The 15275-nt window shown below is 29.1% G+C and overlaps 1 protein-coding gene across 1 annotated transcript in view; it reads left to right on the plus strand.

The window, feature by feature from the left end:
* The window catches only part of CycT (Cyclin T), a 56977-nt gene that overhangs the window by 839 nt on the left and 40863 nt on the right, over positions 1 to 15275 (plus strand). The gene's annotated exons all lie outside the window — the stretch shown is intronic.

Raw genomic sequence — 15275 nt, forward strand, 5'->3', positions numbered from 1 at the left:
CAGCTTTTTCATATATTGTCAATGTGACAATTCTACTTGTGAAACTTCAGGTTCAAAACATCTTATTGATGGTACAAGGATATGGTCCACTTCTTTCCTTCTGTAATATATTTTCTAAACAAGACATTTTCTTGGTTTCCCTTTTGTTTGGTATAAAATATTTATAATAATTTACCTATTATATTAGAACTAGAAAAAAAATGTATGAAATATCTAAAGTTAACTATAAAAAATTCCATTAGACAAACAAGAGATTACTATATAAAATATAAATAAATCTTTGATATGAGAGATTTTTGAACTCTACCAAGCAACAACTATTAAAGATTAACCTTGATTTAAAACTAATTTTTATTAAATTTGATAAAAATATATTTGGTTATCTCCAATATAATGCTTCCCACAGCATTATTATCGAAATATTTAAAAATTTAAACCAGAAATTGTCAAAAAAAGAGTTCCTACATTTATCAACAACATTCAAGTAAAATAGTTCTTGATTTGAGGAGTTTCACATCCTTTTTACCTTTTGTTCTATTCTATCCTACCTATCAAACTAATATTTGACCTACATCAGCAGATTTGTTGATTGTATTGACATCTTAATTGTTTCATTTTTATATAACAATGTATGTTCCCAAAGTAAATAAACTATATCTGGTCTGTTGGGGTCTGTACTTCTATTGGAACATAGATGAAAGTGTTTTAAAAAGTTGTGTTTTGGGATACGTATTTGTTAGAGAGATGTTTTATTCAATTCTTTGTCTGTTGAGAGAGATTGTTAGTACAAATTTACCAACATATCTGTTGTGATATGTGTATTTTCATATATACTCAATTATAGGCTGCAAAATTAAAAATTTGTGTAGTAATCAATCCGACTGTCTAATTAAAAATACCTTTTCTACAAAATTACACTAAAGAAAATGAAATATCAAAGATTAATCATATTCTTTTGAAAATGAGTTTCCATTAAGGATTTTATATAGAGAAGGCTATCACTAAGAATAAACCAACTATGTCTTACAGCAAATAGTCTAATTACATTCGAAGTATACTTTTGAAGTAGTCTTGAAAAACAACTTTGCTGATAAGCTTTTCTTGAAAAATTACCTAAGCATATAAAAGAACTTAGATTCATATGGCAGTTTTTTTATCATAATTAAGCTTAAATGATGACACACTATATCAATCTACAATTTAATGTGATCTTTCTAGTAGATTAATAAATATTTTCTACTGAATACTGTTCACAAAATAATAATGGACAAAATATAATGAGATAATTTTACTCATGTTTGAATGTGGTTGTCTTTTTAAAGATAAATCACATGATATCATTTTTTCTGATAGGTATCTCATTAAAGATGGTAAATCAGAAAAAGAAATTAATTTTACTGCCCTTACTAAGAGTAATACATAAAAAATCGTGAAAATTATAGGTTTTACTAACCTTTTGGTGTTCTGATCAAAAATGACTTTTGTTTTCACAATGATTCACTTAGGCTTTAATTTTATTTTGAAATCCACAAAAATGCTACAGATTGTGGCATCTGTACATACTGGTGGTTGTGGAGTATATTTCTTAGCCATTTTCATTTAATTCTTTGTAAAATTTTTACATTGTGGAACTTTATAGATAAAGAACATTATATGATTTAAATATTACTCAAACTACATTCAATTTAGATATTCCCAATTGCCAACAGAAGCATGTGAAAGCCAATGATGTGTACTATATGATTTTTAAAAATATTTACTTTTGAAACTATTAGTGTAAGAATTTCTTGAAATTTAATCATTAAATCACAAATAAACTAAACTCTACAAAATAACACGACCAGTAAATAACTTAACAATAACTACCATAAATATAACACAATATATTAACTTAAAAATCAACACGATACAATTTGAATTTAAACATGCTGGCAAGTTTGGATCTGTAACATGAGAATCTGTCTGGCATAAGGCAATAAATTATATTTAATAGCCTCTTGTCAAATGAGACAGCGAATATCAACACATGCAGATTACAAATTTGTAATATTCTTACAACTTATCCTAGGATATAGGTATGTTAAATAAAAGTCTCAATATTTGTAAATATTTTATTAAAAACAACAGTAGATACTTATATAAACAAATCATCCTCATCCTGGCACTTATCTTCCAAAAGATCTTGTTATTTTGAAAAATAATTGGCTCACTATGTATAAAAATGCAACAGTTTCACAAAGCAAGTTGTGTTAAATGGGTTAAATTCTAAACTGTTTGTTAGCCATCTACTAAATGCTTTTTAAAAAGTAGAACAGCATTTAGATGAATTTCAGCTAGGAAGTAACATTAAATAAATAATTAATGTCCTTACAAATTGTTCTAGGTTATAGTTAAATAAAAGACTATATAATGATAAATAGTTTATTAAAAAATAAATAAAGTTTATTATTAAATAACTTTATTGTGACATTCTGAAAAATAAAGGTATTTTGTATAAAAAGGAACTGTTTCATAATGTAAAGCTGAATTCAAGAGACATATATAGATAGATGCAGCATATCTCTTAAATGCTTTTGTACAGATAAAAGAGATTAATTCAGAAAAACTAAAGTGAAAATTAAAAATAGAAATTAACATGATATATCTAGATAGAGCTCAAGTACCACTCATCGTCCACTACTTTTCAATAAGTTTTGTCTTAAGAAAAAGCCCTTAATGACCAGTAAGTGTTTTAATTGCAAAGTCCAAGATAGTAATAGCCTCTGCTAACTCCTACAGCCCAACCAGTACTATGAGGAGCTCAATTCAAAGGGTTTTTGACTGTCAAAGGATTAATATTGTACACTGCAACAAAGCATAAACTGTTTTATTAGATCTAAAAATCTCCCAATTCAACTGTTAAATAGACAATTTGGGTAATAATAGGGATAGGGACAAAGTGAAGCAGTGGCATTGCATACTTAATGGCTATCATCATCATCAATCAGCCAATCCCGTCCACTGCTGGACATAGACCTCCCTCAGTTCTTTCCAGTGTTCTCTACACTGGGCCGCTTGTAGCCCAGTGGCTATAGATTAGTACTTTATCCAACTCTCAAAAAAAAAAAAAACCCTCTGTAGAGGTATGAAACAAAGACATTCATACTGTTTGTGGAACCTCTTTAATTGATATAATTTATCAGATAATTACTATGAGTAAAACCGTGATTAAAATCTAACACTAATTGCTCTAAATGTTTCACAAACCTTTATAAATGCACCTGTCAATAAAAATATCAATGTAAGTCATTAAAATATGTATCTTACAGTAAGGACTAAAGAATATTGTTGGTCTTATTACCTTACTTCTTCTGGTCAGGTTTTTAAAAATTTGTTCTAGTATTGGTGGCATGATGAATCTCACATAGTTACTGCTAGATATTAACCCTGAAAAACAACAAAATTGGCTATAAAATAAATCATTTTATGACTGTTGTTAATTAAAATTGAAAGCAATAGTAATTAGAAAATTATAATATTTATTCTATATTAAAGCACCTAAGATATTACAGCTAGCTTTCCAATATAACTAACTGGGACTATAGTGTTAAGTTGTTATATACTAAGATGAGTCGCAACTGCCTTATTGTTATTTTACTATTCATTATATAGCTAGAAGTTGGATTTGTTGCAACATAAGTTGTACTTAAAGTACATAATCTTGAATATCTAATCACCCAACAGTAGTTGTAGCTTAAATAGTAATATACACACTTATAGGCCCTAGTGTTTCCTTTTTGGTCTTAATCTTCTTCCTTTGTAGGAGTTTTTTTGTCAGGTTTGGAACATTTTTTAGGATTTTTAGGCGACTTCTCGATCAATGTTCATGTTGTCATCTAAATGAATGTATATTGTGAAGACTCCATGTTATTTATGTTATTGTAATTGAAACAATTATATAAATGAATGTATAAAAAGTACTGAATGCTTTTTGTTTTATAAATTACTATGCAGGAATGTTCAAAAAATTAACATTCATAATTACATCACAAATTTACATAAGTACTCTTCAATATATATTGTAACAGTACTTACTAGAACACTACTAAAAAATTGTTAAGCTTAGTTAATTGTTAATTTGTTATCATAAGCCAAACAGGAAGGTTTGTACCCTACAAATAAATGTTTGCAATGTTTTCCTGTTGATTATATTCCATCAATTATCATCTTATCACCATTTACTGTTTTTTTTTTACTTTTTACCAGTTTTATGCAATTCTTTTGTTTACCAATTTTATGTTGATAACTCTTTTAGTCAATAGGCTCAGTTAGATAAGGAAAAGTTTTGAGAATTAAAGGAATTGTTGGTATTTAATACACCTGATGAATCTAGATGCATCGAAAACTTGGAAATGAAATCAACTATATGAAGTTATAAAAATAAAATCAACTAACGGAAGTCATTAAATTCTGAACAGTCTTGTTTGTCTAACAGCTATATCTTGTTTAATTCTTGTTGAATTAATAGGTTACAATTACTGTATAAAACTTGTCACGCCATAATATATTATAATATGTATTTATCTGTTTTCTTTCACTTCTAGGACATGTTTACAGTAAAACACATTTCTTATTTGTACCAAAAATTTGGACTTTTGTAACAACAAACCAGAAAACCCTTATACATAAAAAATGATTATATTAACCTTTTCTTTCAGCTTCTTAGGTAGTACATCTATATTTTCTCAACTTTTAGTTAAACATTCCACCTAAATATGATTCCCACTTGATTCTGTGTGCCCTTTAGCAATCATGTGTGTGCTAGTTCTTTGAAATTACTGTTTAGTTGACAAATTTTGTATTTTTCAGCTTGTACAAATTGTAAATATATTCAATAAAGATTTCGTTCATAATAATTTATGTTTGTTCTTTTACTTTTGTTGTTTTTATAATAACCTTTCCATTTTGTTTTTTTTTTTCGTTGTTGAAATACCTAGAAGTGAATTTATGATTTGTACAAGAAAACTAGGTACGAAAAGAAATTTTTCTTTGATATACCTAGCCTTTGAGGGAAGTACGTTAAGAAGCATTGTTTGTTTCTTTATCTAACTTCCTTTTATTTTGTTGGATTAAGAAAGAACTTTGTTGAACATGCAGTATTTTATTCACTACTAGGTTTATCCGAGTGAAAATTCAATTTTACGTAACTCTTCAAATACATTACTATCTTTTTTGCTGGCTTCATTATTTAGATCCTTATGGAATAAAAGGTACAAAGTAGCCATTTGAGCTGTGTTTATTTCTATCTTTTTTTGGTTCTTTTATATTTCTGTTTTATTATATATACCTATACAGGGTGAGTTTTTAGTGTGACATCAGTCAATATTTCCATTAAGGTACCGGATATCCAAAAAAGTTATTTAAAAAAAGTGTAGGCAATGATATTCTTCAGGCTAGGAAAATATGCAGAATTCTACAGGGTGATCAATAACTATGTGGTTAAACAAACATATTTTTTTTTTAATTGGTCACCCCAATATCGCTATGAAATAAACACCTTGTATAATCATTATTTATTTTACATAATAAGGTAAACAATATCTTCTAGTTCTCAAATTAAGTTGAATAGAAATGATTAACGAATATTCATATACAGTACATTTCTTCAAATTTCAGGAATGCATTCAATATTATTACAAAGTCTTTTGTAATAATATGAAAAAAATATTTTCATTCAATAAATAATACAAAATATAATCTATAATGCATCTCTTTAATGTGGTAATAAGTAAATAAATCTAAAATAAATGTTCAAAATGTCCAGCTCCAATGTCTATGCAAGTTTGTAACCAATATTCAAATGACAGCCACATTTCATTTGTATGTCAATATTATTAAAAGCTTCTTTTATTTATTTTATATATATTATTATTATATATTTTTGTGCACAATGTAAACAGTTTGTGCAATCTCAGTGCAAACTTTTCTTTGTTATATAGTATCATATCAGCTGTTTGTGTTCAATTGCTTTTTCTGGATAGTTTTGATTGCTTCTCCAGATATAGGACTCCTGATTCTTTTTAAGTTGTAGTAGTTGTATTCATACCAGTGCTTAAATAAAGTAAAATGAGCAATTTGGAAGAAAATAAAAGACAGTCGAAACATAGAATGTTTACAGAAGAATAGTGTTTAGTTCTAAAAGTGGAAAGTTATTTTAATTTGGAAAAAAAAATCATGGTTCAATTGACATCTATTAAGGCAAAGAAAGTTGTTAAGAAGAATATTGGGACCCATTTACAACAATGGTATGTGAAGAATAATGTTCAACCACAAGTATCCAGTTTCTCTTCATTTTTTTCGTATGCAACTGACCCAGGGTGAACAAAATGATTTATTAATTTTTCAAAAGCTTTAACTTATTCCTTCATTTAGGATATCACTGTTGATATATTCCAGATACAAGTAGGTAATTTCTAAAAACAAACCACACAGAAGGATTAAATGGTAGAAATATGAAAACTGTTATTCTTTGTTCAAAGCCTACTGTTTTACGGTTGTTAACTGATTCAAGTGGCCTTTTACTTAATAATTGCTCCTCACAACCCACAATTATGAATTTCTTTTCTGTTGATATAATATTAATCAAAAAACTGTTACATTTAGTGCATATATTCATTAGATTTATATTTTTTTATTAGTTATTTATTGAATAAAAAGAATTTTCTTATATTATTACACAAATCTAAGTTATTTCTACTTACAAAAATTGAAGGTATTTCCGAAATTTGAAGAAAACTAAACATATCTCGGAAGTTTAACATTGATTTTTGTTATACTTTATATTTCTTTATATACAGTGTGTTTATTTCATAGCGATTTCGAAATAAAAATGGTCATAACTCGTTTGCCTTACCACATAGTTATTAATTACCCTGTAGAATTCAGAATATTATCCAAGCCTGGAGAATATTATTTCCTACATTTTTTCTAAATAACTTTTTTACATGTCGTGTACTATAATGGAATTATCCACCAACGTCGCACTAAAAACTCACCCTGTATATATTTAGCGTGTCCAATTAAGTCGGCATCATAATGGGAAACTTTTTTATTATTAATTTTACGAAAAAAAGTTATTCTTTGTAAAAAGTTGTGCATGGTCTAGAACCAAAATTTTAATATAAATATGGGAAACCCATACAATTTTAGTTTAATAATTAAATTGATATTGAACAATTGATAAATCAGTAAATCGTAGCAATAGAAGATAACAGATCATATGATATTATAAAGTGCATGCATGAAAGAAAAACTAAAGTTTAATCCAGTCAATAAATTATTGTATAACATAGATAGTAGTTTGGTACAAGATTGAAGTCCTGAACGTAGCTAATTTTTTTTATTGAAGAGGAACCCCCAAAAAATATTAGTTTACTAATTGTTATTATAATCACAACTAAATTTCGGATCAAAAATTTCTTTCATAATTAATAAAAAAATTTAAGCAGATAGAAATGAAAATTTCAAAAAAAAAGTAACTAAAATATCATTTTGCAAATTTTTTTGTGAGAAATCGAAAAATTTGAATCATGAGCACATTTCAGTGATAAATGAAAAACTTAACTATTCATAGATGATATGTAATGGCCATGGTAATGAAACAACATTATGTTGTTTACTGTACCAATCTCTAGTTGAAAATGTGTGATATCCAGACCTATTCTGTATACTTCTATTCTGCTCCAATTACTACTGACATTACTCTGTAGATTCACATCATCAGTATACCTATTTCATGATCTTTAGATGAATTTTGATATTTGAATTTATTTGAAGTCCTTAATAGCTTGGTCTCTGATCTTATCTTATCATTTGGATTTCAGTTAATTCTTATTGATCTTGATGTACAATTTAAAATTCTGTTTCGGTTGTTTGAGTTTTGTCTTCTAATTTTCTTCTATATTTGTTTTGACTGGGTTTGGGTTCCAACTCTCCCTGTAGTAAATCTTCATGGCTTGGTCTAGTTGTGGGCTTTCTTCTGAAAACCCAGTTGACTAGACTACCATAAAATAATTATTGTATTTGATGTTGTGACTTAAGCACTAGTTTTTGGGCTCAAATTTTCAGTAGTTATAGTATTTTAAGACTTTTGTGTTTGACCAAGTCTAAAGGTCTTTAATCCAGTCAGGATATGTACAAAATTAGCTTAATATAGTTGTAGTGAGTGCCCGTCTTTACGTTTTTGTAGAAATGTTTCGGGAGGGAAGCTTACAACTAGAATTTGAACATAGGCTGGTTGAAAAAGTTGTGGAAAATTCAAGAAAAAATTTTGAACGAAAAAATGATGTTACAGAACTTGTTTTTCCAACCTCTTTTACTGAATACATCTCAAACTATCACGTCATCTACAATAGATAAAAGTAAAAATGATCATAATTAAATTTCCTATCGCAAAGTTGTTTGTCTAATTGGCAAAAAAAAATTCGAGAGTGTAGAAATGAAATTTTGCGAAAAGTACTGGCAAAAATATTGTTTTGGAAATTTGTTGCTGCAAAATCGATAACCTTTTAATTTTTAGCAATTTGAAAAATATCGAGAAGACATACATTTGTTTGGAACATTTTTTCCTACGACTTACAGATTGTTGGTAAAATCGTTTTTTTTTTTGAGTTTTTACTGCCATACAAGGGAGGTTTTAGGGGAAGCCCTACCAACTTTGCTCCAAATTGTGGAAAAACCTTGTTTTTTGTGTAAATTCGTTTAAAAACTCAGCTTTTCGATAATGAAAAAAGTTTTCATGTACGAGCAATAGTTTGAAAGTAATATTAAATGTTTTATATTAAATACTGTTCTAATACATCCTCATTTGGGTAAACTTTATAATGATCCTATTTTTTTGCTTTAATCCGCTTCGCAATATTATTACAAATGAGAATTTCTCTATGCGGACACTTTGAAAGGTGGGCTAAATTTTTAATAAAACAGTTTGTGAAAAAAATTAGAAAAGTTCAATTTTATTTTCTATTTTTCGTTGCTATATCTCGGCAGCCAAGCATTTTAGAAACATTTTGTGAAAACAAAAAAGTTTTGCAATTAAATTCTCTACAAAATAGTTTATTGCAAACTGAAAAAATAATTATTATAGTTGCAAAATTATCAAAAACCATTTTAAAAGGGTCAAAAATCAATGTTTTTTCAATAATTTTGTTCAGGTGTTTAAAATATAAGCCAAATAGAAGCTTCAAAATTTACCCACAATATATTTTTAATATATACAAAAAACTTCACAAAATTCAGCACAATCCATCGTTTAGTTTTTACAAAATAATTTTGCAACATAAATTTTTGAAAAAGTTCAAAATTATGCAGAGCCAACAAAACAAAGTTTTAAATACTTGAAAATGTTTTTACTGATAAAAGAGCATTCACGCTTTCAAATGAAATCATTGAAACCCGTTGAAGATGAGAACTGAGAAAATTTTTTAAAGAACTGTACAATTTTTCTTTTTGTTTGTATTTAACATAAATAAAATTATATAAATATATTATTTGTTTGCATTAAATAGTTTATATGAAATGAACTTAATAAATAATCGATCAAGGATTTATTCAATTAATTTTTTATTGAATGATAAATTAATAAATTAATTTTTTATTGAGGATTAATTATTGAATTAATAAATTAATTTTTTATTGATGATTTATAAATTAACTTTTTATTGAAAGCGGGCCGGATAGCTCAGGCGGTAGGACGTCTGACTTCCGCGATATTTTAAATATCTTGAGGCCCCAGGTCGGCTCTGCCTGAATAAAATGGTTACGTCAATGGTTACCTTCAATGTCCACGTTTCTACTCCGTACAGAAGCACTGAGTAGACGTTACATTTAAGGAGCCTTATTTTTGTTTCTAGGGTGAGGTCATGGCTCTTGAACACAGAGCTCATAGTCAAGAATGCACTTTTTGTCTTTTCGATGCGACATTTAATCTCGTGGGTATTGTCTCACGACTCATTGATTATAGTTCTCAAGTAGTTGTACTGTGAGAAACGTTAATTTTCATTTGGTTCACATACAGATTTGCTCCACTTATGTTTTCCTTGCTGATGATTATGTTTTCCTTGGTTTTTCCTTAGCTATTATTTTTAGGTCTCTTCCGCCAATCCCTGTCCTCTTCAGCACTTCCATCATTTGTTCATGACTGACTATATCGAAAGCCTTCGTGTAGTCAATCAGGCATGCAAAAACATCACAGCTTACATTTATGAAACAATACTTGAACGCTAAATAAAGCTTCCCTCGTACCAACGGCGTTCACAAATCCAAACTGATTGGGCGCAATTTGTTCCTCGCATTTCCGGTAAATTATTTTGTGGATGACTTTTAAAAACAGCTTCAGCAGATGGCTCTTTAGGCTTATGGCAACTTTGATCGATCATAACTTAACTAATTGACCAATCTTGGTGTTTTTTTTAATACGCATCTTTTGCTGAATTTTCGATATAAATTTAGAAAAAAAAATGTTAATCGAAAATTGAAAATGTTATTCTATTTGTTTATTAGCTTAAAAATTTACAGTTGTTTAAAAAATTCCCTAGGCTCTCCTATTCAACGGATATCAATAATTCGAATTTAATTTGAAAGCTTGAATGCCCTTTTATATGTAAAAAGGGTTATCAACTATGTAAAACTTTTTTTGGTGGCTCTGCATAATTTTGAAAGTTACTTGAAACTTTTTTTTAAATTTAGATTGCAAAATTATTTTGAGAAAACCACTTGTTGAAATTTTATGTAGTGTTTTTTTATATTAAAAAATTTTCTGGATAAATTTTGAAGTTTTTATGTGGTTTTTAAATACCGGAAAAAGATTATTGAAAAAACATTGATTTTTGACTTTTAACGGTTTTTGCTAATATTGCAATAATAATTATTTTTTCAATTTGCAGTTAATTCTATCTTGAAGGAAATTTAATTGCAAAACATTAAATTTTGCAACATTGCACATTTAATTGAAAATTAAAGCAAACAAATAGGATTACATACAATTTACTCAACCCAAAACAGATACATCTATGATGTTAAAAATGAAGTAATTTTTCATTCAACAATTTGTTTTTTTTTTCACTTGTTTGTTACATATTGATGGTAAAACTCCGTATCTTTCATCTAGTACCCGAAGAATTACCCTATCTTCAGTACGAACTTAATAATGTTATTACCAAAAAAGATTTCTGGGATAAACAAATTAAATAAACTAATTGATGGGTCAATTTGAAATTTTGACACCACAAGACCCAACTTTACACGCAATATTAAAGGTGTAGGTTGATTTTACAAGACTTATGTAAAGAATTAATAATTTTGTCTTATTTTTGCTCAGTTTTCGGAGCAGCAAATCAATTTTACAGCTTTCATTTTACATTTTGAAGCTTTTTTAATATTTTAAAAGTAATAATTTTGGACATTGATTTAAAATACTTACACTAACACGAAAAAGCAATACTTGAAGTTTAATTTTCTCTGAGAAATTCATTTACCGAATAATCTTCCAACGAAAAACTTTTGATAAATAGATCTCGTACACAATTACGACGATCAAGGACAAGAATATAATACAAATATGTAAAAAACCTGAAAACTTGTTTTATCGTGTCGGTTCAACTAGAAATAAAAATAACAACTTACCTTATAGATTAGAGAACACCACACATTGCTCGCGTTCAATGATGCACATATTGAATCACTGAAATACTTGTTTTATACCAACCAGTCTAACGCATATTTAAACTGCAGAGTTATTTATTGCACCAATACGGACCGAGGCAATAAAAGTGACATAGTTTTATAATATACTAAGCGATAACTGATAAAGAACAATACGATTGCTACCACCCGTCATAAAAAATAATTAGTATTGCTTGGTGTTTCCTGTTGTCGTTCAGAGACGTACTTAAGTTTTTCAATGAGTCTTAAAATCGGAAGTTTGCGTCAATCTTATTTTTATGTAAATCCTATGGCATCTATACATTATTTAATTTTTTTTTTGTTCTAAATAAATCGTAGATGTTACCAAATATTGTCTGGTATTGTCAGCGACAAAATTTTTAATTCATGATAAAACTATCAAATGAAATTTTTTACAACTTCATTTACGAGGGGAGGTTGAAAAGTTCTTTGTGTAGTACATAGTATCGTTGTTTGTTTTTCTTTTATCGGAGAATGAATATCATCAAATATATTAATGTTCTAAACTTCTTTTGTGGTGCAACCAATGCAGATTTAGCAGATTTAGATGGTCCTAATATTCCAATTTCCGTAAGTCTATGAAATTTGCGTGTACCTAGTGATTAAATTTCAAGCGTCGCGTCGCTGTATGAGTACATTTAGAACAGACATAGCTTGTTTAAAGTCTAATTCTTTTTTCAATTCTAATTGTGTATCGCTAATTTTAAGTTCCAGCGTCTGCTAGACGTGATTTTGAATGACTAGTGGTTTTGTCCGTCACCATGCGAGGGGGGAGCCAATGAATTGCATCTACAATCACTCAACTTATTTTTTTTCTGTCTTTCTCCTATTTAAGTAAGGCTAGGACTACAACAGAATAATATTTTAATATTTTGTACAACTTTGGTGTGACTTGTCATCATAGCCTTTTATATAGATAGATTTTAAGAAATATCTTTTGCATATTGTTGAGCGACGGAAGCTTTTTTCCCGCATTAATTATTGTCATGAATGTGGATAACAGCCATACCTAAGGTTAAGTTTTAATCCTAAGTTTTAATCTTAATCAGTATAATATAGTTTTAGTAACAGTATAATACTCTAGTAATGGATTTATCGTTCTGTAGAGATTTTTTCGTCTGGTTCAGTGGCTTTCTCAGCTTTTAGCATTTTTTATTACGTTTTCCATTTCTTTTTTTAATATATTTGGCCCGGTTTCAATCTTTATTTGTGGAAGATTGTTTCTTTAGTCTGCAAATAATTCATGTATGTATAACATTTTCCATATGAGTGAATCAACCGCTTAAGGGACTACCACGCCACTTATCTCCAAGCCACATTTCATTTACCTCCTTGCTGTAATTTTCTTTGTCACTACCGAAGGGTATGAAAATTTGGATTTAGGGGTTACTTACCCTCCACTTCAGTTTTGGACTTGTGCCGTTGGTTGCTTCGTATTTTTTAGGGGTCAAAACTACCCCTATTATAAAAAAAATCGTATAAATGTAAATTAAAGCGGGTATTTGTTTCAAATGATCTCTTAATGAAGTGAATGAATGTCAATTAACATTAAACAACATCATTTAAGATTTTATCATAATTTACTCCCTAAATCTGACCCCCTAGATTAGTTATTGTTAAAGAAATGTCATTGAATACCTTGTCTCCACTGATTTGGATGGAAATTGGGATTTACTTACTCTCGTGTATTATTACGTGTAATCGTAACTGATTTTATCGATAAGGGTAAAACAAATCAAGAAAGTATGTTCAATAACAAAGTACTTCGACTTTAAAATTTTGTTTGCATCTATAGTAAGCTAAGAATTGTTCAATATATGCTTTGCTTTTAGTGATTTTTAGAGCTTCATAGTTTATTTTACTTACTGAGTTTTAATTTCCGGGCTATACAAAAGAGATAGTGGAATTTGTGGAAGTAGTAGTTGTAGTAATCTTTATTTTGAGAGATAGTAACTACAAATCAAGACAATTGTAATTGTAACCTATGTAGCAGATAACTTTTGCTACACAGTTTTGTGACGTAAATTCATAAAATAAATGCGTTTTATTGAAAAAAAATATAATGAAATTTCATCATCATCATCATCACTGGCTCGACAACCCTTTTTGGGTCTTGGCCTGTTCCAGGATTCTTCTCCATTCTGATCTGTTTCGTGCTTTTTTTCTCCAGTTTTTTATTTTTAAGGTTGTTATATCATTTTCTATTTGTTCTAAGTATCTCAGTTTCGGTCTTCCTCTTGTTCTTTTTCCTACTGGCATCTGTTTGAATATTTTGTTTGGTATTTCGCCTTCTTCCATTCTTTCTACATGTCCTATCCAACGCAGCCGTCCTATTTTAATGAATGTTATAATATCCGGATCCTGGTATATTTTGTATAGTTCAGAGTTGTATCGTCTTCGCCATATTCCGTTTTCTTTTGTGCCCTTATATATGTGTCGCAAGATTTTTCTTTCGAAGGTGGCTAACAACGTTTCCTCTCTTTTAGTGAGTGTCCAGGTTTCTGAGCCATATGTGAGTACCGGTCTTATTAGGGTTTTATATATTTGGCATTTTGTCTTTCTTGCGACGTTATCTGATCTTAGGTGTCTAATTAAGCCATGGTAACATTTATTTGCAATAAATATTCGCCTCTTCACTTCCTCCGTAACGTTATTATCAGACGTGACTAGGGATCCCAAGTATATAAAGTTTTTTATCCCCTCTATGTTGCATTCTCCTATTGTTATATTTTGTGGCTGCCTTATTTCTGCGTTTTTACTTACCTGCATATATTTTGTTTTGGTCTGATTGATTTTAAGACCACTATTTTGTGCAGCTCGTTCTATTTGGTTGTATGCCTCTATCATTTCTCTTCTTGATCTTGCGATTATGTCAACATCATCTGCAAATGCTAGTATTTGCACGCTTTTATTAATGATTGTTCCTCGTGTATTGACTGTTGTGTCCCTCAGTATTTTCTCGAGTACGATGTTGAACAAGATGCATGATAGAGCGTCTCCCTGGCGTTGTCCCTTTTTCACATCTATTGTTTCCGTTAATTCATTTTGTATCCGGATTCTACTTTCTACTTTTAGAGATTCTTTTATCAGTTCTATTAGTTGTGTTGGTATATTAAATTCTTTCATTGCTTTTATTAAGAATTCTCGGTTTATATTGTCATATGCGCTTTCAAAGTCTATGAAGAGATGATGTGTGTCGATGTTATATTCACTTGTTTTTTCGAGGATCTGTCGTAGAACAAATATCTGGTCTATTGTTGACTTCTGTCTACAGAAGCCACTTTGGTATTTGCCAACTATTTTTTCAGCGTGTGGTCTAAGTCTTTCATAAATGACATTGGACATTATTTTGTATGCTGCATTCAGCAGCGTGATTCCACAGTAGTTTCCACATTCTAACTGATTTCCTTTTTTATGTAATGGTACAATAATACCGCTATTCCACTCCGTTGGTAGCTGTTTATTCGACCATATCTTTGTTATTAATTCATGTATTGTTTTTTGTAGTGCGTCTCCTCCTTCCTTTAGTAACTCCGATGCTATTTGGTCCGATC

Source organism: Diabrotica undecimpunctata, chromosome 6, assembly GCF_040954645.1.
Source record: "Diabrotica undecimpunctata isolate CICGRU chromosome 6, icDiaUnde3, whole genome shotgun sequence".
Taxonomy (NCBI): domain Eukaryota; kingdom Metazoa; phylum Arthropoda; class Insecta; order Coleoptera; family Chrysomelidae; genus Diabrotica; species Diabrotica undecimpunctata.